This window comes from Ochotona princeps, chromosome 7 (genome assembly GCF_030435755.1).
Source record: "Ochotona princeps isolate mOchPri1 chromosome 7, mOchPri1.hap1, whole genome shotgun sequence".
Lineage (NCBI taxonomy): Eukaryota > Metazoa > Chordata > Mammalia > Lagomorpha > Ochotonidae > Ochotona > Ochotona princeps.
In genome coordinates this window covers 76,683,199-76,710,509 of record NC_080838.1, presented here as the reverse complement: position 1 = coordinate 76,710,509, position 27,311 = coordinate 76,683,199, and the positions used below count along the sequence as shown (strand labels likewise).

At 42.8% G+C, this 27,311-nt stretch overlaps 1 protein-coding gene across 4 annotated transcripts in view; it reads left to right on the top strand.

Annotated features, from left to right (window-relative positions):
- Positions 1 to 27,311, top strand: part of ADGRL3 (adhesion G protein-coupled receptor L3) — a 780,978-nt gene that overhangs the window by 595,475 nt on the left and 158,192 nt on the right. The window lies entirely within an intron of this gene.

Genomic DNA, 27,311 nt, shown 5'->3' with positions numbered 1-27,311 from the left:
AAGTGGAGCTATCTCCTGGTCTCCCTTTCTCTTCTTTTCCCTGGCGCGCTGTGACAAATGTTAAGCACCCAGGAGTTCCTTGGGTGTGGACAAAGCCTTAACTTACTCCAGGCTCTTGTCTGACAATAAGATACCTAAGTAGAGGTACATGCAAGGTATGCAAAGTGATAATAAAAGGTATCAACAAGGTGAGAAAGTTAACGCACACTAATGAACATGGATTTTCCCACACACAGCAACACTCATCATGAGTAGGCCACAATATTACCTGAAGGGAGGAGGGGACAGAGAGCCAGAAGGGAGAGAAGCACCTGGTTAGCACCCTAGCCATGGCACGAAGCAAGAGAGATCTAGACAGAGAGCACGCCCCCTGTTGGCCTTTTATGAAGCAGCAGGTGATGGATCTGCAAGTATGAAGCCACCTGGGAATTTCATGGTAACTCCATAAATTCCATATTTGCATGATGTATGCTCCCCCATGTAGAGGTATAGCATTTCAATAGAGGCCTGCAAAAACTTGCAACTCACACAGACCTCTGTAGCTGTCAGGTTTTTGGCAGGAATACAGAGAAGGAAAGATTTCTCACTCATGGCAAGCATTTGGCACAGCTGTTAAACCTCCCTTGGGATGCCCGCAATTCATACCACATCACCTTCCAATTAAGTTTAAGTGAAGGTGGAGCATTCTGTCAACCTTGTGTGGCAAGCAGAAGGGCAGCAAGAAAGGGAGATGAGCCACAGTCCTTTGGTAACGTTGGTGAACTTGCTGGTGGCATTAGAAACCCTGTGTTTTTACCTTCATCCCTTTTGCCATAAGCTTCCACAGCAACTTTGTCCAGGACAACCTGCCATGCTTATTGACAACAACTAGCTGCTCCACACTTGGACTGCCTGATCCAGGCATGCATTAATAGAAACCCTGGTACTAGAAGGACCAGCCCCAAAACAGATTCATTCTCTTTCTTCCCGTCAATGCAGAGGCTGGAAAACCTTCTGACTTCAAAATGCCTGTAAGTATCTGTAACCTGGTAATTAAGGAGCTCCACAGACAATCCTTGTTCTCACCGAAGGCTCCTAGTACCTTCTGGCAGTCACTAAAATGTAGCTCTCCCAGAGCAACTTCCCACCCACCCCAAGCCCTCTTTGAGGCAAGGTTATTTTCTCATGTCTGTTGTAATTCTATTTCAGAGATTAAAGGTAGTGTCCCATCGATCAATTTTCCACTTGCTTGTTAAATAACAAATTAAACAGGACAAAAGAAAAACCCCTTTCTGCTCCTTGGAAGCTCAGGGAACTTAGCCGTGTTCTGCAGGAGTCAATTGTAAGCACTGTGAAGATTATGCATAGACTATCGGGATTATATTGACGTGGTTGGAAGGAAATTACAGAAGAAATTGTTGTGTACTTTCCCTTCAAATTGTGTTTCTTTAAGTGGTTCTAAAAAGTAGAAAAGGGATTGTTTTGCCAGCCCATATCTATGTTGTTAGAAATAAGTATCCTAAGAAAAATAGAAAAATTCCCATGACCACTAAGTAGATTAAACCCAACAAAATGTACAGCTAAAGTCAGGGTTTGGGGCAGGATTATAGAGGAGGAACGATTTCTTACTCACGGCAAACATTTGGCACAGCTGTTAAACCTCCACTCGGGATGCCTGCATTTCATATTGGAGCTCTAGCGTCCTTCTAATGCAAACCTGGGAGGCCACAGATAATGGTTTCATAGTTGGGTAGCCGCCACCCGCGTGGGAGATCTGGGTTCTTAGCTCCTGACTTCATCCAGTCCCAGCCCCAGCTGTTAAGAGCGACTGGGGAGTGAGCGAATTGGTGGATGAGAATGCTCTCTGAGTCTCTTTTCAAATTGATTGAATAAATGAAAACGGAGAAAAAGCAAAAGACAGATGAACAAGAAAAAGGCATTCCAACTTGTTTACTGTAACTTTTAAGTGACACAAGAAGGTTCAGAAATGAAGACCCAAGGAAGGGAACACACATTATTTCATGCTGCAGCTGATGAAGGGTAGAACCAGCATTGGATCCCCTGGATATGACCCAGCAGTAATAATCTAGGGAGAATTACAGAAGACTTGTTGAAATTTTCTTCTTTGAGGTGCCAGCCCGTGTGTGACACTTCTTTCCTAGGGACAGGAGGCAGGAACTCTCCTGCAGTGGGGATTTTGAATTCTATTTAAGGGGAACACAGACTGTGTTTCTGAGCCCTATTCAGGGTGGTCAGTGTAGGGGGTTCTTTCCAGTTTCTGTTGCCTCAAAGGCTCAGCTGCCATTTGGAGTAGCTTGTCCTACATCTAGTATATTATATCAACCTAATAGTATGTTAAAGCATTAAAGAGGGGGAAGGCGTTGTACAAAGGAAAAGCAGACCGTCGAGAAGGCAAGCCAGTGGGAAGACACTCAGGAGGTGGGGTATGGGCATATGCTTACACAGGTAGCAGGGGGTGAAATGAAACAATTTCTCTGTGTTGATGAAGAAGTTCCAACTGAGGAGTCAGACAGAACTTGCAATACCTCTAAGGGTTGCTAGTGTCTTCCCTTTTTATTTTTGTTTCATTTGAAAAGCAGAGATGGAGAGACAGGCAGAAAGAGATTTCCCTCCACTAGTTCCTCCCCATGTAACAGCACAGCCAAGGCTGGGCTCCAGACCAAAGCCAAAGCCCAGAACTCAATCTGGGTTTCACACGGGGAGGGGGATGGCCGGAACGAAAACACTTGAGCCATCACCACTGTCTCCTCAAGGTGTGCATTAGCCGGAAGTTAGAAGGGAAGCAGCAGGGTGAGGATTCCAACCAAATACTGTAACGTGACATATTGGCATCCAAAATGGAGACTTAATTTTTGTGCCTATGACCATCCCCGAAATGGTTGTGATAGTATTGTTTTCTTAAAATGATGTAGTGAGAAATGTTCTCAATTACAAAACAAATGAATTAAGGCTACTTTTAAAGAGGAACTCAGGAGTCTAGGAACAGATTTGTGTACTGAGGATACACATTATCTTTACAGAATACATTTAGCTGGTAGATTTATCCAATATCCGTAGCAAACTTTGAGAAGAGGGTTTTTCTTAATATTTATTTATTTTTATTGGAAATGATGATCCACAGAAAGAAGGCAAAGCAGAGAGAGATCTTTCATCCACCGACTTGCTCTTCAAATGGCCACAACGACTGGAGCTAAGCCAAGCCAAAGCCAGGAGCCAGGAGCCTTCTTAGGGTCTCCCATGTGGATATAGGGTCCTAAAGTTTTGAGCTGTCCTCTACTGTTTTCCCAGGCCACAGGCTGGGAGCTGGATGGGAAGTGGTGCAGTGGGGACACAAACAAATTCATATGGGATGCCGGGGCTTCCAGGTGTTGTGTATTTTTGATGGTAGTAATTTACCTTCATGAACATGCACCTCAAAATGTATAATTATATCCCAATTGAATTTTTTTAGAATTTTTGTAAGAGGTTAGGATAGAAAAGATGTACTTTCAAATCCTAATATTCATAATATGCATCTTGCCAAAAAGTGTTGATCTTTTAGTTATGCATGTGACTAATTTATTTTTTTTAAAGATTTATTTATTTCATTACAAAGTCAGATATACAGAGAGGAGGAGAGACAGAGAGGAAGATCTTGCATCCTATGATTCACTCACCAAGTGAGCCGCAACGGCCGGTGGGCGCCGATCTGAAGCTGGGAACCTGGAACCTCTTCCAGGTCTCCCACGCGGGTGCAGGGTCCCAAAGATTTGGGCTGTCCTCCACTGCTTTCCCAGGCCACAAGCAGGGAGCCGGATGGGAAGTGGAGCTGCTGGGACTAGAACCGGCGCCCATATGGGATCCCAGGGCATTCAAGGCGAGGACTTTACCTGCTAGACCACGCCACCGGGCCCGCATATGACTAATTTATAACGATTTTCATTCAGTTGTAGAGTAATAAGTGACATGACATAAATAAGGCATAAAACTGATGTAAAAACATGATGTATTGTCAAAAACATTTTTTTCTTAAAATTAAATGTAAACACACTTCTCACTTAAGCAAGAAGTTAAGGATAAAAAGCAAAGTGTACAATGTTAAAAATGAAAAAAGTATATATAGAACAATGTGAAAATTAAGGCATTTTCTCCTATTGAACATCAGCGATTTTCCGCCCTGTTTTCTACTTAGCAAATCTGTATAATTCAGTCCAGAAATGTAAACCACCCTTTGCATATGGCAGTAGTATTTATGATGTATTCTAGTGCTTTGCCTGCTACTCAGCTATGGTTGTGATCATGAGGCACACATGTGTTGTTCAGGCTGTAGTTTTTGGTGTTTCCCCAGTGGTATTATATAAACTCTTGGTGAAACCCATGCAGTTTGTATTTTTATCACTTCCAGTGGCAGTAATACCTTGGCCGTTGAGGCCATTCTGAGATTACGTGGCTGTATCCTTTTTATCTCCTCCACAAATGGCCCCAGCAGGCTCCGCTTTATATAAATACATAGATTTCTTTTACAGTATTTCCTAGTGCTCACTTAAATGAAATATAGAGAAGAAGTTGTAATATTTCCTCAATATGTTATTCCTTACAGCTCTGGGTTATCTCTAAGACTTTATCATATCTTTCTATTAACCCTACATTTTTATGATTAATTCAGGATAGCTAAAAGTTAGGACATGCAAAAGTTCAAAAAAAACATATATATTTTCTCACATATTTTCTTAAGTGTACTTTCTTCTTTTTTGCCAGGAAGTAAAATATGTCTTTGATTTATAAATGTTCTGGAAAAATGGGAGCCATATAGTGATTAAGATGTTCAGTAAGAATCTGTGGCTCTTTTTATTGTTTTCTTTTTAGTGACAGCAAATTTTAGATTGTAGTTCTGATTCTTTGAAATCCAAGAGTTATCTTCCCTCCTGTTTCTCTGATCGCTAATGCCATGTATCCCCAAACAATAACATGTTCAGTAGGTCATTTCCTACTCTACATGTCTCACCCAGACCTTTTCTGATCCCCAGGAAAGAAGTTGCAATTTCCTGTTTGGCAGAATCTGTCTCCAGAACAATCAGTGGTTGGAATGCATTTTACGGTGCACACTGCCTATTCTATTACTAGTATTCGTATGCACCTATTATCTTTTAACTCTATTAAATAAATTATGGTATGCTCTAAGCTATGCTTTTTTACATCTTTTCTGTGATGCAAGGCTAACTTAAAATTCCTAAAACAGAACTCTTTTCTGTTTGTAGACATTAGGCAAAGCTTTAATATCTCATTTGGTTGAAAGAGTGCTTAATGAACAGGTCATTTAAAGGACTAGCTGGTACCGCTGTAACCTGCCATTGTGGTTTGGCCTCCATTTTGTCTGCAGGTGCTCACTCATGCTTTTGAAACCTGGGTGTATCTTTGCCCCATTAATGCTGCTAGTCCTCGAGGTACCAATGCCGGTCATCCGAGATCCATTTGTCTTTAAATTCATCTTATATGTATATATTTGAAAGTCCGTGGGAAAGAAGCATAGACGAAAGTCTCCCATCTGCTGATTCCCTTCCCAAATATGTGTGACAGCCCAGGCTGGACCAAGCTGAAGCTAGGAGTCAGGAGCTCCATCAGGGCCGTCAGCCTGGATAGCGCAGTCCAGAATGCTTGCTGTAGGACCTGAGCCTGGATAGCGCGGTCCAGAATGCTTGCTGTAGGACCTGCTGCTTCTGAGGGTTACATAGGAGGAGGCAGGAGCTGGAAGCAGAACTGAAACTCAGCCTCAGCACCAAGTATTGTCAGAAACGCTGAGCTGCCATCTCCCTAGAAAGGTCGTTCTTCAGTGTATCAGACACGAGCAAGTGAGTCTCAGGAAGCAGCAGGTAAAGGGTTTTCTTGTCAGGTGCGGATAGTGCCCTTTCCTGTATCGCGTTAGATCCACAGTCCTGGGGATGCATTGAAAACCATGTGTTACACACGTTACGTCTCTGAATTGAACGATATGTGAACTCTGTTTCCATACAACTGTTAGGCCATGCAGCCTTGATCTTTTTCTTGCTGTTCTTCTCCCTGGGTGATCATCCCTACTCTCTGCTCCCTCCTGTCAGTTAGGCCTGCCTTTATCACTCAATGAAATTACAGAGTTTTCTTCTTTGCTGTTACTGCTCTCTCATGAACAGTTATTTTGCTTCTCTTATTTGTTATGTGCCTCCCCAGGACAGAAGCATTTTTGCTTGTGTCATGCGTTTCTTATCTGTGTCCTCCATCAAATGCCAGCATCAGATTGTGATACAGTAAACATTTGCTAACTGAATGAAAAATAATACACAAAAGAAGTGACAAATATTAGATGAGGTGTTGTATATTTTTTGGAAATATTTATTTATTTGGCAGAATTACAGAGAGAAAGAGAAAGGAAGAGATAGGATACAGAGATCTTCTGTCTACTAATTCACTTGCCCCAAAGGGCCATAGCAGCCAGCTAGGCCTGGGGCAGGCTGAAGCCAGCAGCCTGAACTCCGTCTTGGTCTTTGTTGCTCAAATGTTTAACTTGAAAGCACATCTTGGAGGTAGGTCTATGTGAAAGGTGATCATTTGTGATCATCGAATGGAGTGGTGATGATGCGAGAAGTTTCATTTTAAGACTCAAATGAGAGACATTTGGACATCCCTGCAGGCGGATGTCTTGTAGTGAGCGAGAGCCTGCAGAATTCAGAAGAAGTGGGGCATCCACACTTTCTCTTGCTCTCTTCCAAATCCCTCCTCCTGGACCTCAGTCAAGTTTGAAGTTGAGGTGCTTTGAATTACATACTTTGCAATCACATACTGTGAAGTTGTTATGCATGCCACCCATGAAGTTATACGGAGCTGGATGGGAAGTAGAGCAGCTAGAATATGAAGCGGAGCCCATATGAGATCCTAGTGGATGCAAGGTGAGGATTTAGCCAGTAGGCTATCACACCAGGCCATCAGAAATGTTTTTCTTTGTTTATTACAACTGGATGATGGTGAGTGCTGCTAACATCTTATCAGTAGACAAAAGGACAGCCCCACCTGCCACGTCAACTCAGGAAACCATTACGTGTTTTGAGATGCCCCATAAAAATAAAGTTGAGGAAGCCACGCACTAATGTCCAGATTAGAAGTCGCATGTTGCGACTGGAGCCATGGCTCAACAAGCTAATCCTCCAGTTTCAAGTGCCAGAATCCCAGATGGGTGCTAGGTTGTGTCCCGACTGCTCCGCTTCCCATCCAGCTCCCTACTTATGACTTTCAAAAGGGATAGAGGATGGCCCAAAACCTTGGGACCCTTCACTTGCACGGGAGATCTGGAAGGAACTCCTGGCTGCTGGCTTTGGATCAGCTCAGCTCTGACCATTGCAGCCATTTGGGGAGTGAACCAGAGGAAAGAAGATATTTTCCTCTCTGTCTCCTCTTCTCTCTATGAATTCATCTTTTGCATAAAAATAGATTAAATATAAAAAAATAAATCACACATTGTTAGTAGTGTGGGAAGGTAGGATTTCTATGATTTACTGGTGAATGATGATATGCAATGATGAAGGGATGTCACAGATTGTCAAGAATGCATTTTATTAAAAAAGTGTGGATTTCAAAATTTTTGTGCTAAAATAAATATCTTTTAATTCGATTTTCATGATTTTTAAAAGATTTGTTTATTTTTATTGCAAAGTCAGATTTGCAGAGAGCAGGAGAGATAAAGAGAAAGATCTTCCATCTGCTGATTCACTCCCCAAGTGGCTGCAGTGCCCAGGGCTAAGCCGATCCGAAACCAGGAGCCAGAAGCTTCTTCCAAGTCTCCCATGCAGGTGCAGGGTTCCAAGGCTTTAGACCATCCTCTACTGCTTTCCCAGGCCACAAGCAGGGAGCTGGATGGGAAGTGCAGCAACCAGGATGAACCGATACCTTTGTGACATCTTGGCACATTCAAGACAAGGACTGCAGCCACTAGGCTACTGCCCCGGGTTCATTTCCTGAAATATTGAAGTACCTTCATACTATCTCAGAATTTCTGTGGACCAGGCATGCAGGCACAGGACAGCTGATGGCCTTGTAAGCCACCCTGGGCTAGGATCTCATTTAACATCTTGACTGGGGAAGAAGCTGTTTCCAATTTCACACCAATGGTGGCAAAGTTTTATTGTTGGCAAACTGAGATCTTCAGTTCCTCATTGGTTGTTGGGTTCAGCTCCTTGTGTCATGGCTCTCTATGTTGCCTGGCAACCAGAATGGGGAATGCCATAGCCAGAGGGATGTCACAGTTCTGTGCAACATACTCGTATGCACATGTCCACAAACATAGCCATATGCTGTGAGACAGCAGCAAGTACAGGTACCACTCACCCAAGGAGAGGGAATCACACAACATGTGAATAGCACAAGGGGAGAATCTGCCTGCCAGGGGGCAGTTATCTTTCTTCCCTCTTCTTTTGCATGTACAGAGCATTATTGCCCAATGAAAGTTCATAGGATTGGATGTAACAAGTGTGCTGGTGAAAGTATGCATATTGCCCTCCAGGAAACCGAGAGAAAGGAGCAACCTTGGCCACTGTTGCCATGCCATCGAGTGCTCGTTGGTGGACCCCACCCTGAATGACGTTGTTTTATATGCATCTATTTTCTCTGTGGATTACTATTTTCTCCTCCGTTGGTTCACCCCTCTTTCACTTTATTTCTCTGCATTAAATGATTTTTGTATTATATGTGGGCTTTTTGCATTAAATCATGTTTTATATTGCTGGAGAACTAGAGCATGGAAAAGGTTATTTTTTGTTTTTCATGGCCCCTGACAGATGAGGTTCTACTGCATTTAGAATATGTAAATGGGATAATTGGAGCAACTGGCAACTGGCAGTAGCATCCGTTCCTTAACATGAATTTAGGCATCACACTGCTCCCTACCTTATAAGAAACTTGGCTTGTTGCAGTGCATTTTATTTCTGTGATCTTTGCTGGAGAGCTGTTTACTTTTATTTAAGTACATGCTGAATATTCATTTTTTGAGGTTGAACTTTGTTTTTCTTTGCCTTCAATACAAGTCAGTTTAATTTCCACACAGTGTTGGGAACTAATATCAAAACTAAGAAGGTAATACCAGAAAGATTGCTATCTTACAGATATTGATTGAGAAGCAAGGTGACATAAATATTGTTGAATAAAAATGATATGATTATAGGGCCCGGTGGCGTGGCCTAGCAGCTAAGGTCCTCGCCTTGAACGCGCCTGGGATCCCATATGGGCGCCAGTTCTAATCCCGACAGCTCCACTTCCCATCCAGCTCCCTGCTTGTGGCCTGGGAAAGCAGTCTCTCCTCCTCTCTGTATATCTGACTTTACAATAAATACGAATAAATCTTTTAAAAAATGATGTGATTGCATTGAATCTTGACAATCCATTTTTAAAATTTTCGTTTTGATGATGTTACATAGTTAATTAGAGTAGGAGGAGTTGAGGAATAGGGGAAAGTGAGTAAGATCACTGTTTCCAAATTTTCTCTTCCTTCCTGTATCTGGGGGGTATGGGTAAGTAGGGGGAGAAGCCACACCCAACCTCCCAACCACCTCAGTACCGCGAATGGGGAATGGCCAGCCAATGTCATCTGCAAGGTTCCCAAAGTACAGCATGCTCTCAAGGTTCTGCTCAGGTGGTTCCAAAGGTTCTGAGATGCTATCAGTCTCGTCACTCCAAGGATGAGGAAATACTTCCAAGGTGCGCTGACTGACATAGTCCACCTTAGAGTCTCCATTCACCCAGATATGTTCTGTCAATGCTTGGCTGAGATAGTTGTCCAATTCGTTCTGTCCTCCTTCCTCTGATATAGCACCAGATGTCCTCTGCAGGCCCCAATGGACTGCTGTATTCCTCCATGTGCAATTGCGTATGCCATCTACTGCTCCATCTTTTCCACCGAAGAGGCCCAGTGCTGATACATGCACTCCATGGTCAGTCCACAGATCCTGCAATTCTCCCCATGGTTGGAGCTTGGAGTATAGTGGTTCAGTTGAGGGGATGGATCCCCAAGGAAAACCTGTCTGATGTGATCCCAAATCTGACTCTTGTGTGTGCTTGTCAGTATATGGTCCAGCTCAGTCCGTCAGCCTCACCAGCCTATGCACACACTGCTAGTTGCAATTGCTGGGTCAGTTCTGTCTCTAGCTTCATGTTTTATGTAAACCAATGAATGCTGTGGCCCAGATCAACGCAGCCCACTACACACTTGGCCCTCATATACACCAGTGGGAACTATTGTCTACTCAGAGCAACCTCTGATAACCCTTACCAGCCCTACTCCAGACCTGGTTCCTGTGCTTGTTAGTATATACAGCAGATTGGTCCAGTCTGTCCCATATCCCATTCAGCTGTCATACACAGCAATAGGTACTGAAGCCTAACTGAACCAACTGATGGCACTGTCTAGTCCGCACTCATGCCAGCAGGTGCCACCACCTGTCTAGCCAGGCCCACCCCCAGCCCTGGTTCTCATGCTCACCAGTGGAAGTTACAGCCCATCAGAGAGGTGCCTATGGTTTCCCTACTGGGTTCACTCCTAGTTTCTCCAGGAGGTTCTGCAGTCTGGCTTCACAGGGCTTGCCGCCTGTCCCAGCACTTGGCAGCTAATGCTGCAGCAGAGCCCAACCAGCTTGCTCCTACTCTGGCTTAGGCAGGCACTAGTGGATACAGAAAGTTAGCCTAGTCTGCATGAGTTGCGATGAGTAATTTTGGGGAGAGAAAAAAACGGAACTAATCAAATACTATTTGTTTCCTGCCTCCAAGTAACCTCCCTAATTAATATGTGTGTGCTACTTTGCATTTCTCACAGTGATTTTCACAAATATATAAAATGTGCACAATGTGCCTGGGCTCTGCTGGATGACACTGTCGCCTTATCCCTCACAGACCTATTACAGTTTTTTTCAAGGGTACAAGGCTAAGTCTAGTTTAAGGAATTTGCTCAAAGTCCCAGCTCTGGAGAGAGAGGGCTGCAGCTGGCACTCAGATAGCTGTTTTTTCTGTACATGGTGCTGGCTGACTCGTCGTGGAAAACATCATCACTTTCCAACAAGAATCATTGCAGGGTGCAAGCAAGATCATGCCAGACAAGTCTAGGGTATATTAAGGAGTCTTTATTAACCAAGCTTGGTGATAATAGGGCCCACTAGAAATTAACAAATGACAAGTCCATATGGCAATACAATCTGAACTGAAACTCCGAGAGGAACAAATGGTCATTACCCTGAAGTCCATCTGTTAAACTGAAGACCTATGTCCCAGCTTCCCCAGCAATGTAAGTGATCCTAACAGTCATACAACGAATAAGCTGTATGACTTATAGGGCAAACTTACAAAGCTGTAAGTTTGGCTTCTCTGCCCACATTCACTGCCACTAGGTCTCATTTCTCCTGGAACTCTTGAAAGTGCACAAATTAGAAATACAAAACATCTTAGCATTAACATCTCTATTATCCCACCCAAACAGTGAACAAAGAGTGAGGAATACAGACTTACAGGGGCCATGCCCAGGGGATACCTGTCCTGGGAGTTTGTCCATGGAAAGCCAGAGAGTAAACACGTGCTATGGAGGCCAAGAGTTGGAGTGCAAGAGCAATGGAAGCACATGACCAAGAGTGTAGGGGCTTGCAAGAGGAGTGGTTACACAACAATGCAATACCACCCCTTCTCAGGTTCTAGGATGTGACAGGTCTGCATCACAGGTGGGCAGAAGGGACCATATAGGTGTTGGGGAGAACTAGGCGCTTACCCGCAACAGAATGAAACCTTCAATCCTTCTCAATGATGATGCTACAAAGTGATGGTGTCATTCATTCTTGTTCATTTTCTACTCATAATTACTTCATCTCACAGATATCCACACGGTTCATTATTTACATAAATAGGGGCTGGAAGTGAAGAAGGGTTAAAATCAAGACGAATTGGTTGAAAAAAGTTTTCAATTAGCAGTAAACCTCATTGGCTACGATACTGCCACTGCACAAAGAGTTTGGCCTGGAGTAAGGGGAGAGCTTGATCGAGTACTCTTAAGGAGTTCAATTGCCAAGACCAGTTGGGGGCTTATGAAGAGGGGCAACATTAGATTTGTGTTTTAAAGGAAAACTTCAACTGCAATGTGAAAGATAGAGGATCAATATTTAGGTGATGGTGCAGGGAGATGATTTAGCTATTGATACATACAGCAACCTCAATGACCTCAAAAGCATTATGCTTGGTGAAAAAGGTAGATCTCAGAAGATTTCATGCTGGGTGATTCCATTTATAGAACCTCCTTGAAACGATGCAACTGGAGTGTGGGAGAATAGATGAGTCGCTGCCAGGAGATAGGGATGGGGGTAAGTAGGAGTGAATAAAAGCAGATAGTGCAAGGCTATTTTCTTTTGTAGTGATGGAGGAATTTAGTGTCTTGAATATAGTGGTTACCCCACCACCCCCCCAAAAAAAACATGAAATAAAACTTCAGAGAACTGGACATGCACACACTGAGTGGAATTGTGAAGAAGACATGATGTGTCAGTTTATCAGGGCTGCTATAGCAAAACACCAGAAACCATAATTTGAACGACAGTATTTTCTCACAATTTTGGAAGCTAAAAGTCCAAGATTAAGGCGTGTAGGTCTGGTTTCCTCTGAGGCCTTTATTTGACATGCTGTTGACCATCTTCCTCCTATGTGGACATCCTACACTCTTGTGTCTTCCTCCTATGTGGACACCAAATCTTGTAGGATTCGGGACCACGCATATGATCTCAGTTTACTTTAATTAATCTTCCAAAAGCCCTGTTTCTGGCTTCAGCATCCCTCAGCACATGTATGGGCTAGATCTGGAGCTGTGCCAGAATGGGCTAGGCTCCAGCATCTGCTGGTGCTCCCAAGAGCCAGTGTAGCTGTGGGACAGGATGGGCCAGGTCGCAGTATGCGCTGATCCACATGAGAACCTGACTTGGGGTGATCCAGGTGGGGTTGAACTATAGCACCCACTAATTAGAGCCAAAATAGGTGTGGGCCTCTAGAACAAGGCTGCACTGCCCACTGGTGGATGCTGAGACTAGAAGCAGACTATATCAGGTTGAGCCAAGCACCCACTGGGGCATGCAAGATTTTGCAACTGGGAGCTGATATGATAGGGTACCTTGGGTAACCCCCCATTAGGATGCAACCCCAGTGTTGAGTGTAAGAGCTAAGACTTGTGGTACATCTACTCCATGGAATATTATTCAGCTATTAAGAAGAATGAAATTATACTATTTAAAACTAGGTGATACCAGTTAGAGACCATTATGCTCAGTGAAATGAGTCAATCACAAAAGAACAAATACCATATGTTCTCTCTTTTATAAGGAAACCAGTATGAAAATGTAACCTCAAGAATCCAATCCATACTGTTTTTTGTTTGTTTGTTTGTTTGGCTGTATCCCATGTTTTGATGTTTTTTTATTTGTTTTATTTATTCCAAATAATTTGTTTTCTCTTATCAAATTCATTGCTGGCTCATGGATTACATGGTGGCATCATCCCCACCACCACCAAAAAAAAAAAAAAAAAAAAAAAGGAGCAAAGATTTGGGGCAGTCCAGGCCAGGTCTACCTACAGTACTCATTGGCATACTTTGGATCAGGTCTGGATGTGGGCCAGGCCAGACCAGTCTGCAGCACCCACTGGCAGGTGTGACACCCAGGACAGGGTACGGGCCAGTCTGGTTGGGTCACAACACCCACCGATTCACATTAGGATCAGAACTAGATGCTGGCCTACCTAGGCTAGGCTGCAGCACTCAGCAGCACGCACTGGGACTGGGGGAGGCCTGGTGGGGCCAGGCTGCAGCACCTGCCAGTAAAGGCCAAGGTGAGGTAGGCCATGCCAGACTGGGCTGTAGCACCCACTAGTACAAGCAAGACCCAGGGCTTGGGCAAGCCCGATAGGGGAGATCCAGGGGCTCCTCACTGGGCCACTGCTCCCAGTAGTAAGCATGAGAGCTAGCACTACGGGTAGACCCAGTTGGGTAGTATTACAACAACCACTGGCCCATATGAGAGCTGGGTTTGGGGGAATTAGCACATGTAAGAGTTACGATAAGTGCAGACCAGCCAGGCTTTATTACAGCATCCACTGGTGAGTGCCAGGACTGGGTACAAGTCCTATCAGACTGAACCACAGTATCCCTGAAAGGTACAAGATCCACGATTGGGAGTGGGTCTAGCAGGAAAACTGTGGGTACTCTTATGCTGGGCTACACTTCCTGCTGACAGGCATGAAAGCAGGGCTGGTGGCAGGCCAGAGTGGACAGGTGGCAGCACCCATCAACGTAACTGTGGACTAGGTTGTGGGGTGGGAAGGGCTGAGGTAAGCTGCAGCACCCATAGGTGTATATGAGAGCCAGATGGCATGGGACAGACTGGACTAGCCTGTTGCACATGCTGTCATGCACAGGAACAGGGGATAGGATGGGATGGGTGGAGGTTATTAGGAGTCAGTCCAACTAGGCTGAAGTTCCTGCTGGTGTGCATAAGGACCAGGTTTGTGCCAAGCTGGGTTGGACTGGTCCATAGTACTTGTTGGTTTACACAGGACATGGGGCTGTGAACAAAGCTGACAAGGCAACTACAATTACTAATGTATGCATGGGCTGATGAGAGTGACAGACTGAACCATACCCCACGTTGGCTGGCACACACAGCAGTCATGTCATCCGAGGTTAGGTTTCTTGGGGGATTCCCCGACTGAACTACTAGACTCAGAACTCTGGCCACAGGGGAAATGACAGGACTTGTGGTATGACCTTGGAGCACATCTACTGGGACTAGGCTTCCTCAATTGCTGATGTCTGTGCAGTGGACAGCATGCCTAGATGCACATTTGGGCCTGCAGGGGATGTCAAGCGGCATGTTGGAGAATGGAAGAGTGGAACAGGTTGGACAACTCTCCTGGCCAAGCTTTGGCAGCAAGAGTCTGGGCAGGAGGATGCATGCACTAGGATGGACTTTTCAGCCAATGGACCTTGGAAGGATTTTCTCAACCTTGCAGGAATAAAAATCTGGGAACTATCAAAATCACTCAAGCAATACCTTCAGAACATTCTTCTTCACATAGGGGTATCTAAGAAGACATCAAATGAACTTCCCTCATCTGTAGGTGCTGATGCAGTTTGGCAGCTGAGGGAAGCTCTCTATTTTCTCTCTCTCCCCCATATATAGGAGAAATAGGAAAACTGAAAGCATTGGTCCCATCCACCCTCCACCATGCCTCAACCCTCCCCACCATAGTCAGTGGTCATTATGGCTGTACATCTTTGTAAACTATGTGAATATTAAAATTAAAATTTTAAAATAAATTTTTAAATAAAGTGAACAGCACGCTCACACACACACACACACACACACAAGTTTAAACATTCGGGCCCAGCATGGTGGCCTAATGGCTCAAGTCCTTGCCTTGCACATGCCAGGTTCCCATATGAGCACCAGTTCTAATCCTGGTGACCCCGCTTCCTACCCAGCTCCATGCCTGTGGCTGGTAAAAGCAATCAAGGACGGCCCAAAGCCTTGGGACCCTGCACCCATGTGGGAGACCCAGAAGAGGCTCCTGGCTCCCAGCTTCAGATTGGCGCAACTCCAGCCATTATGGCCACTTGCAGAGTGAATGATTGGATAGAAAATCTTCCTCTCTGTCTCTTCTCCTATCTGTGTATCTGCCTTTCCAATAAAAATAAATGAATCTTTAAAAAAAATTAAAAATTCAAGTCTTGTTTCTACATCATGTTCTGGTGTACTAGGGATTAGGATTTCAATATATGAATTGAGGATGGGGTGGGCCAAAGCATATAATTGAGCCCCAGCAGGTGAAAATGGAATAAGGGCTGTGTTCAAGTTATGAACCAGTGCCTATTTTCTGGCTTTGATAGTTTCTTACCAAGTACAAATCATCACTGAGGGGAACCAGGTTAAGTAACTCTTCGTACTACTTGTTCAACTTCCTGTACGTCTCTGGTTCTTTCAAAATACAGTTATTTGAAAGGCTACCATGCTAGAACAGTCTTTGATTAGAGAGAAAGAGAACAGTGGGGAAGAGGTGGGGTGATCCCATCTGAGTGCTTTGTGGCGTGAGTTTGTGGGCTTGGCAAGGCTGCTGATGACTGAGTGCATCTATGGAACCCCGTTATTTGGGTGCCCACTATGTGTCTCATGCTGTTCAAAACACTGAAGATTGTTGCCAAGCAAAACAGATACAATCTCTGTCTTCCTGTGGTTTGTATTAAAACTTGGGATACACGTGCCCCGTGCAGTTTTCTGACATCTACACGAATTTCAACCTGTGCTTCCAAGAGGTTGCACTGTAGGTAGAAACCCCTTGTCATTTCCTGCTACCCAAAGCAATGCACCTTCACAATTCTTACTCCACAACTGATTGGTCTTTCTGACATTTCATTATTACATAACTAAATACTGACTTAGTACACAACTATCTCCCTCTCTTACTTCCGAAGTTATTGTGAAATTTTAAAAAGATTATCACAACCTGAATATCTAGTTTTCTAAGCATCTAGAGGACCTGAGATTTTGCAGTCAGCAAGTGATTTTGAAGAAATGTTTTTGCCTTTATTTATATTATGCTTTCTTGAATAAAAAGCTTTTCACACTGAAATATATAGTTGCTTTGAATAAGGTTAGTGATCACGTTTAGGGTCCTCAGAGATAGTAGAATAAAAAAGAAGTTTCATCAGTGAATTTCTTGCTTGTGTATCTACTGTTCTTATGTAAGTGCAGGAGATGGTCCACCTGTTTTATGGCTCTTCAGAAATAAAATGTGTACATTGGGATAAATTGAATTCTATTATAATGTTAATGCTACTGAATACATATTGTGTGTTCATATTGCAGGAAAAAATTGAGTCTGTGCTTGATCCCATGAGCAGATTTCCCCAAGCAATTTGCTTCTTTGATCCATTTACTAGTATTTACGAAAGGCAAGACTCCATTCTCTTGAAAACAATAAGAAGTGAAGAGGATAGAGTCTGGTGTAACAATTAAGGCTGCATCTCGTATTGTAATCCCGGCTCCAGTCCTGATTTTAGATTCCTGCTAATTTGCAGTCTGAGAGGCAACCGGTGATGGCTTAAGCAGATACTACCACCACCAGCATCCCAACCCCCAAGGGATATACAGCTGTAGGCTTCCAGCTCGCTGCTTCCGCCTCGCCCAGGCCTGGCTTGGTGCTGGCAGTGGGGAGTGAACCACTGGCAGAGCTCTGTGTCACTGCCGTTCTCTCTGCCTCTCAATAGATAAAAATCAGTTTGAAAGTTAATAGTGGGAGAGCAAATGGGAGAAATTTTTATTACTCACTTAACTTAAAAAGTGGTGTGTAGGCATAGTTGGCCATGGCTCTAGGAAGAAAATAAATTATCTCCTAAATGAATGAGGAAAAGCCACTAGGTTTCCAACTGGTTACAAGCATTGCCCTTTTAGATAAGTATTCAAAATGATGTTCCCAAATCTATATAAGAAAATGCTTTGGCCTAATACTCAGCTAGTCATTCATTCAAACTAGATGGCACCTATTTGTGTTCCTCAGCTTTGCACTATCATACCTCATTATCTGAATAGCTAACTCCATGAAGAAGAAAAGATTTATTTAGCTGGTAGTTTTGGTGATAAGATTCAACAGTCTTCCTTACTTTGGCATCTGATTAGAAGGGAGCATGTGACCAGACAGGAAGCAGATAAGGCAGCAGAGCCTAACTCAGTGTCTTTAACAACCTTCTGTCCAAAGCTGCCTTCAGAGGACACCCTGGGACCTAAGGACATTCCACCAGGGCCCACCGCTGACTGGTTCCACCACCCCCACCAGCTCTACCCTGAGACATGAGCCTTGAACACGTGGGCATGTTGGAGAGTTTCACCATGCCAACTAACATCCAAACCCCAGCCCCGTGCTTCATTAATCAGGAAGAAAATGTTTGCAATTAGGAATTAGTGGTATCTATAGCAATATGTAGTTTTCTTAGATTCTTGGCATATAATATTTGATACTGTGATTAAAAATTATGTAACAATATTTTAAAGTCTTATAAAATTTAACATGGAGTGGATGATAAGCTTTTTTAAAATCTCACCTATCAAAGTCACAGTGTAATTGAGATGACAGTCTGTAAATTTTCTTTAGGAAATCTTTAAGTCAAATATTTACTTTAACAATCATCCATCATGTATTTATTTAAATATTTATTTATTTTTATTGCAAAATCAGATATACAGAGAGGGGAAGAGACAGAGAGGAAGATCTTTTGTCTGATGATTCACTCCCCAAGTGACCGCAACAGCCAGAGCTGTGCCAATCCGAAGCCAAGAGCCAGGAATTTCTTCCAGGTCTCCCACACAGGTTTAGGGTCCCCAAGGCTTTGGGCCGTCCTCAACCGCTTTCCCAGGCCACAAGCAAGGAGCTGGATGGGAAGCAGGACCAATGGGATTAGAACCGGCGCCCATATGAGATTCCAGCTTGTGCAAGGTGAGGACTTTAGCCACTAGGCTCCTGTACCAGGCCCATCTGTCATGCATTAATTGAGCCCTTACTGCATGCCTGGTAGTATATTTGCATGGAAAATAGTGAACATCAAGTTACCTGGCACTCAGGCCAAGTTATGATTCAAATGACTTAATATATCTGTCAAGGTTATAACCTGTTACGATGATCCTTGATTCAGAAAAGATGCGTGTGTCTATGGTTTTGCTTGAACTTATCAGCTTATAAAAGACAGCTTATAAAAAACTTATAGAAGAGACTTATTCCACTTTTTTTAATGTTGAAAGTCCTGGAAAAACTGAGTTGCTTACTGGCCCCTGCTCTGATGAGGAAGATTCCATGGCCTTCATCGCTAGAGGGGCTCCCTGCTGAGCCCAGCTCCTTTCTCCCGGACGGGGCAGTTGGCCGACTCTCCCTAGCGATGCCACAAGGGGAGCTGTCCTGTGTCACCTTAGCAGATTCTCTATATCCAGATTCTCTATATCCAGATTCTCTATATCCAGATTCTCTATATCCAGATTCTCTATATCCAGATTCTCTATATCCAGATTCTCTATATCCAGATTCTCTATATCCAGATTCTCTATATCCAGATTCTCTATATCCAGATATATTTATTCCTGTTTATCTAATGAAATTTTGGTGTTGAACACAAAAACAGTTGCCAACCCAAACTAGGACCTCACATTCGAACTGTTTCTTAGAAACCTTACCTTATGTGAAAAAGACAAGCATATAAATTTTCTCCAAGCATCTGCTGCAGATCAAAGTGACTAAAACTGCTTCCTTAGAAATAGAAAGCTTGGAGAATAAATTATTGGCTTGCCTTCAGTATACACTTGGCATTTTTCATATCCAGACATTGAAGATAACTTTATTTATCTTGAATGTATTTTACCTTCATATTTATTCATAACTAAATCATACACAACACGAGAATCCCTTTATCTCCACTGATAAATTGTAATCTGTGAGCTAGTAATAAGATATAAGTCACTAAAACGTTAGGCATTAATTCCAGTAACTAGATGACGGTGATGTGAGAGGTGACAAAATAACGGCAGCGAGGTTGGTTGAAAGGGAGGGAGAGAATTTCCTCTGCCCCTAATGTTTACATGAGCTTGTTAGTTGGATCTCTTTATCAGGTAAATACAAGCGTTGCTTCACAATAGAAAACCATCAATGTTCTGTTAGGTTTGCATGTACAGGGGAGCCCTTTAGGAGAATGCTGGCTGAAGAAGTAACCAATACACGATACTTGGCTACATCTTCAGCAGAGGAAAATACATGTGTGGAGGTATGACTGCTGGGCAGGGCCCCTGTGGGCTAGAATAGTGAACTGTAGGGTTGCCACTAGGGATAGGCAGGGCAGCATGGACAATGTAGAAGGACCGAGATGAGGGCTACTTCATAGTATTTGTTTATTCAAAAAAACTACCATATTTCATTAATTTTAATATTCTCCTGATTTCCCCTTTTAAAAAATCTCTCAAGTTGATATATTGTTCAATATACATATTGAACAATAAAAGGCAAATAGATAGTTACCAAATAATCATGGTTTGCATTTTTCTCTTCCTATGTTCTATCTTTTTGGTGGCTTTTTCCCATAAAGTCTTTTTTTTTTAAAATAATCTTACTTAGTTAATTAGGGTACAAAGGGTCAAGGGCTACAGGAAAGTGGGTAATATGATTGTTTCCACACTAATATCATCATTTTCCCCCTGTATCTGGGGTCGGGGAGATCCCAGAAAGTCTTCTGGAGAAAGTGTAAAGTGCTCGAAGAACATGATAATCACACACCCATCATGTGGTAGTCAACGAACAAATATGGATGGGATGAACTGACAGTTCTCAGAGCTGAATTCTTATTACGCATATCATGTGTTCCATGCTCTGATCATTAAAATTACTTCCAGCTCGCTGTTTTGCATATAATTTGGCTCCCCAATCATGTAAACATTTTAACACAGAAGTTCTAAGTTGATGATTTTAAGGAGTATAGAGGCTTCATCCTAAATCATAGTGTCTAGAATGTGGGCCACGGACAGGTGGTGCTCTGGCCACTGGGGCATACCCCCACAAGAGGATTATTTATAAAAGCCAAATTGGGCTAGACTGCTTTCTCTCCTTCTTTACTCAACATGCTGTGATTTTTCTACACAAATCCCATCAACCAACATCTTGCAAAATACCAGGACATTAGGATTGCCCTGTCTTGGGTTGTGAGCCTCCAAACCTTTGAGGCAAAGTAGGCCTGCTTTCTACCTGACCAGCCTGTGTCAGGAAACAAGGATCCGACTAGTATGCACTTTCGTTAGTTTATCAGATAATATGCTGCTCATGGGTCTGGAGTCAAACTATGGCTATTGAAATCCAAGCTTCACCACTTATAAATGACGGGAGATGGAGAATCTGTGCCTCTGTTATGCATGCAGAAAGCTGCCTGGCACACAGTAAATGACTGGAAAATGACAACTGTCACTTCACACTAAAATGTATTGATTGTTATTGCCAGGCTACAAGCTTTCTGGAATCAACAGCTTTGCCTTAGGTGCTCCTAGATCTTTCCTTGTAGGAAGCACAAGTGCCATCAACAGCAGTAAGTTTGCTATGTGGTGATGTTATCATCCAGCATAAAGTGCAATGAGTAGCTTGTTCAGTAGATCCATTGCAGCTCCTCTGTCTTCCCAGGCAGTTTGAATTAGAAAGTCTTAAGAATGTCCAGTTTGGCCATCTGTTCTACTTCAGAACTCATAACCTTTACAATTATTACTGAATGTCCTCAGGTTGTCTGTTGGTAAAATTAAGATTCTTATTTTTTCATAGACCTTTGGTAGGAATCTAATAGGTCAGAATATTTCCTGGCCCATAAGAAGTGCTTCGTGAAGTTCCTAACAGGCCTGGGACAGAGCACCTCTTCTAAGTGTGTGACAGCAGTGCTGGGAAAGATTTGCACACAAGTGTGGGTTATTTTTTTGTAAATTAAAACAATAATTTTGTCATGTGACAGGAGAAAAATTCAATAGACCTGGATTAGACTGAGCCCTATCACCATGCCAGCTACATATGCTTAGAAAAATTGACTGATTTCTTTTATCTTTTAACAGGAAGATGAATACCCCTACCTGAAAGTTATTTTGTATACCAAGCTGGAACACATATCTGAAATATTAGCACAGTTTCTGGCATGGTAAATAGCAGATAAGTTAGTAATGTGCCTCCAAAACTCATATGTTAGCTTATTATTTTACATGATATGGCTATTATACTGTCCTGTTTATTAAAAGTTCCCTCTGTTTACAAAAGCAGAATACCCTAGCCATGCAAGAACCAGAAAAGTGTAAATGGATCAAATTGCAAAAATAATGTAAGTTCTCATGGCTGATGTCCTGTGGAACCTCACCATCTCAAGAGTTCAAATTTATACATGAATTCTGAAAAGAATTTAATGGTTGCATGACTGGTCGTATTAATGCTTCTTTTCCAAAATGGGTTGTACTCACATCGCTGTGTCAACTGCTGGTTTTTCCTCCTTCTTCACATGGCACTACACAGGCAGCCGAGAGGCGCTGGCAGTGTTGTTGTGCTTTGGATCCTCTTACTTCCTCAATCAGGCCCTTGGGAAGATCACTGCAGACCTTCAGGAACTGACCTTGGATTCCACTGAACCCCAGGAGGATGGAGATTAGGAAATGTCACGGTAGTCAGCCAAAACACTGTGTGTTGGCAGGCAGTGAAGACAGAGAAAGGTTTGTGTAGGGACATCTGTGAACATAAAAGGAGGGATCTGTTTAAGGCAGAAAGGAAGAGAAAGGAAGGAGAATCAGGAATCAGGAAAAAAATTCGTGTACTTTATGAGTACCAGATAAATATTTCTTGTGAGATTTATATTGAGATTGTAGAGTATATTTTATATCAATTTTCTGTTTAGTACAGAAAGGTCTTAAAATCATGGAAATCTGAATTAGGGGATACCACCTTTGTATTTGTATGAGGATGGCCTACTTATTTAAGCATATATTTTCTCACTTTAAACATTAGGGATGTATATATATTATATATATATATGCTCCTACCTATATAATTTTGATATTTTCTTGATTGCCATAAATGAAATAATGGTGATAAAGGAATGCATTATATGTAAGGTACTCTATAAATCTTGGTAGTTCTGTTATTTTCTATTCGTGTATTTCACAAACCACCTCCTGGAATAACATCTAAAGTAGTATTTTTTTTCAAGGCAGGATGAAGGAAAAATCTTCAGACAAAATAAAATAAAATCATAAGAATAAAATAAGCTCTTGAGAGTAAAATTTCAAGGAACAAAAATTTAATGTTTTCTTTTGGAAATAAGTTCATAAGGAACAATGTTAATGTGGAATTTTATTTAGTCATCTTTATGAAAATTCTATCCTATAAATATGTATTGCCCATGACGCAATGTAAGAAAATTGCATAGTTTTGGTAAAATATTATAGAAGGATATTCCAAAAGTTCATGAAAAGGTGGCTAATAAAGATGCTTATTTTACTTGAAACAATCTTTGAAATCTTCACTTTTTTCATAATACATTTTGACAAACTCTTTCTCTTTAAGATTCACTTATTTATTTGAAACTCAGTTACAGACACAGAAAGAGAAGCAGAGAACAAGAGATCTTCATCTGCTGAGTCACTCCCCAGTGGCCAGCCCTGGGCCTGCCAAAGCCAAGAGCTTCATCTGTGTCTCCCATTTGAGTGCCAGGAGCCCAGGCACCTAGCCCCTCTGCATTGCTTCGCCCAGGCCGTTAGCAAGAAGCTGCATCAGAAGTGGAACAGCCAGAACACGATGCCAGTGTCGTAGGCAATTGCTTTACCCACTGCAGTCTAACTCCAGCCCCTCCAGCAACTGTTTGAAGTAGCCTTTGTGTGTAAATAATCATCCAGACCTAGTTACTTTTAGACAGTGACCTGTTCCTGATACAGCCACAAAAAACTTCTCTGATAACAGTTTTATTTATCGTTAGGTAAGACACAATAACACTAAATGCTGAGAAAGTGTCATTTCACTTCTCCCTAGCTAGGAGAAAAAGGAACACTCTTCTTCTTTTTTAAAAAATTTGTTTTTACATGAAAGGCAGGTTTACAGATAGACAAGGAGAGAAAGAAATCTTCCATGTACTGGTTCAATCCTTAACTGGCCACAGTGGCTGGGGCTGAGTCAATCCGAAAGCAGGAGCGATAGGGAGCTGGATTGGAAGTAGAACAGCCAGGACTCAAACCCGTGCTTACATGGAATGCCGACACTAGAAATGCCAGGATTAGCTTGCTAAGCCAATGCACTGGTCCATAGCACTCTTAACATTATATAATATGGGCTGGAGTTTTTGCCAATCTGTGACTCCTCTGTGAATCTAGATACTTCATCCCAATATAGAGCAAAAAAATGAATGCTTTCCTGGGCGCCTGGTACAGCATGTTTATGACTAGCACTTATTCTGCCGAAAGTTGGCATTGAGCAGAGCCCTTGGGAGCCCTACCAAGCATAAATGGAAGGCTGAGGACAGGAAATCAGGGACAGCTTTTAACATTGACTTTTATTCTGCTTAAAGTCAAATGGAATAGGATGACCTGCTTGTAGACATCTCTCTGTGGCACAGCTCCAAGGAAGTGAGTTCTGTATTGATCTCTAACATTAGGATGTCTGTATTAAACTCAGTCTAGCCAGTGTATTTCATTACCAATGAAGCTTCTTGAAAATTTCTTGTATCAGTGCTAATGCTTCATCACAGTATCTTTGTTTAAAATATGGTTGCTTTGAGATAGTGTCTTTTTGAGGGAGAATGGAGGCCAGTGTGTTCTCCCGGCTTATTTCGGCATGGCTTCTTGCTGCTACATCAGTTCTGTTAAATATAGGACTCTTGGGTGTCCCATTTACTGCTTCCCTCTCCTAAGCCTATCCCTTCTTTTATAAAAGGTCCGGAGTTCGGCTTCTTGACCCGCCTCAGAGTTCATCTTGCTTGCCTGGGGTTCTGTTTACTCTTAATTAACATAATAATGGAAGTTGATTAGACACTCCCAACCTACTCAGGCTAGTGTATAACCTTGACTATTAGGAGGTGGTATCCAAGCTCAGGCTTCAACAATCAACAGAGTTAGCCAGGACCGCTATGCATAGTGTGCAGAGAAGACCTGGTGCAGCTGGACAGCTCCTAAAGAAAAGAGTTAAGAAATGTTACTATATAGATTATCTGAGGAAATAAACTAGTAAAGAGGTCCGAGCCTGCAGAAAAGGAGTTCTACTTTTGTTTGGAGAGCAGACACAAGCCAGTGAAGGTGTTTAATCAGGAGAGTAACGTTCTTCAATGCAGGTCTATGACCTCTCTATGATTGTGGAGATCGGTTTGGTAGGGTAACTTGGGGGTGTGGGGACAAAAAGGAGAATGTTGATTTCTGTTATATGACACTTCATTGTTGGATACTTTTTGGTAAGATACCATAGTCTTTTAAAAGTCTTTTCTGTATAGAAAGCCTATGCAAACTGAATAAATTGAAAGTTATTGCCTCAGAATCCCAGAGAGCAAAGCTTGGGTGGGAGAGTTCCATTGCTCATGGTGTATGATGTGGGTACCTGAGACAGTAAGCTGGGTAGCCATCCCTTACCACGTGCAGCCATGTGGTTTAACCAAAGCACTCGTGATTCTTGAACAGACCTTTTCTCATCCCAGAGTCATATGCTGATTAAAATAACATGTGCTGAGAACGCATGCTGCAGCGCCTGTCATTCCTGAGAAAAGGAAGACAATTGAAAACCAGTTAAAAATAAACCTGATTTTTACTGTAGTTCAGAGATTTCCTGAACAAGTTAATTTGAGCGAGAGATTAATAACAGGTAACTGCTGTTAAGTTTTCCATTTTTACATGTTCAAATGGAAAAGACAAGAAAAACCAGTGATGCTTTGTTTGAAAGAAGAACCATAGCTCATTATCAATGAACAGATTATAGTCCCTCTCAAAAACATAAGTTACTCAGAGTTATCCCTGTGAAAGCAATAATGAGGATTGGCATTATTTAAATTGAAGAAAGCAGAGAAAATACTCAAAGTTGACTTTTAACTATAGTTTTTCCACTCTCTCAAGTAGTATGAAGTCAAAAAGAATCGTTCATCATCCCAGTATTAGCATATTGATATGTGATTTGTAAGCTAATTCTTACTAGTGCAAATATTTAGTTTCTTTTTGAAATATTTCACTCCCCTTATGTAATAGTGTTATAGTAGTCATATCTTTCTGTTTATACCAGTAGGCATTTGGTCACACTTAATATTGTGAAACGAGTTATTAAATTTTATGTTTGGATTGTGACAGAGGTTCAAGGTAAATGATTTTACTTTATGAATCTTGAGGTTTAACTTTGCAAAAGGTTTTTGCAACAGTAGTGTTATATTTTCTCTTGATATGCCTTCCAATAGCAAAACACTGAAAATGCAGCTCGCATCATCTGTTTATCATGATGGGCTGAACATAGACTTCTGTGATTAAAGGGGAAAAGCTGGGTTTAAAATTAAGGGAAGAGACAGAATCAGCGGGACCTGCCAGTGTGGGCGTAGAGTGTATGTCAGGAGGAAGGGAGGCAGGAGTCTCTGTGTCTGCTCTGAACTTTACATAGAAACAGAACTTCGCTGTTCACATCAAGGGAAAGAGGAGGAAGGCTGAGAAGAGCGTGAAAAAGCTCAGAAACCGCAGGACCAGCAGCCAGCAGCATCCTGCGGATGATTCAGTGCTCTCCAAAGTAATGCCCCATTCCCTGCCCTCGCTGCTCTGGCTTCTGGAAGCTTTAGCTACGCCAGCACACCAGGATGAACTTGAGGCCTCTTCTAGGGCAGCAGAGTTGAGTTAAGGGAAGTAGACCAACTAGCCAATTTCTGGCATCATCACAGGGCTCCAGACAGCTGCTAACACCTGGGTTATCTTGCATCAGAGTAGAGCCAGGACCCTACAACTGATGGCCAGCCAGTGAGCTCAAGCTTAGATTCCAGTCTTGGAGCTGGAAATGAAGAAGACAGGACAGTATGGGGGTGTGAGTGTCGCCAGTGGCTGTCTATTCACTGCGACAGAGGCCTGTCCTCCCTAGCCCCATTAAAGGTCCTGTACTTCATGTGAAAGGAGCGTTTTCTATAGATCCTTTCCTTCCCATTCCAAGTTTGAAGAGTCTTAGGAGAGGGCTTAAAGTTTTAATCCTCTAATTGTCACAAAGGCTGTGAGCAGTAAGCAGCTTACGGAGGGGTTAAGTTGTGCTCTGAGTTTGCTTCCTGTGACATGAGTGGAGAAGAGCAGGTCGTAAGCTGTGTTTGGCAGGGGTCAGACGACTGTGCTGGCACTCCTGCGGCCCTCTGTTGCCTTGGTATTCGTTGAGTTAGGGCACAGTGAAGATGAGAATTCAGTCAAGGACCTCAACAGCATTTCAGCTTTTTGAACTGTCCTATAGAAGTGCCATCTAGGGCCTGGTGCAATGGCCGAAGAGCTAAAGCCTCACCTTGCAAGCACTGGGATCCCATTTGGGCACCAGTTCGTATCTCGGCTGCTCCACTTCCCATCCAGCTCCCTGCCTGTGGCCTAGGAAAGCAGCAGAAGATGACCCAAAGCCTTGGGACCCTGCACCTGCATGGGGCACCTGGGAGAAGCTCCTGGCTGCTGGCTTTGGATCGGCTCAGTTCCGGCCACTGTGGCCCTTTGTTCACTTTGGAAGTGATCAGGATCTTTGTCTCCCTTTTCTCTGTAAAATCTGATCTGCCTTTCCAGTAAAAACAAATA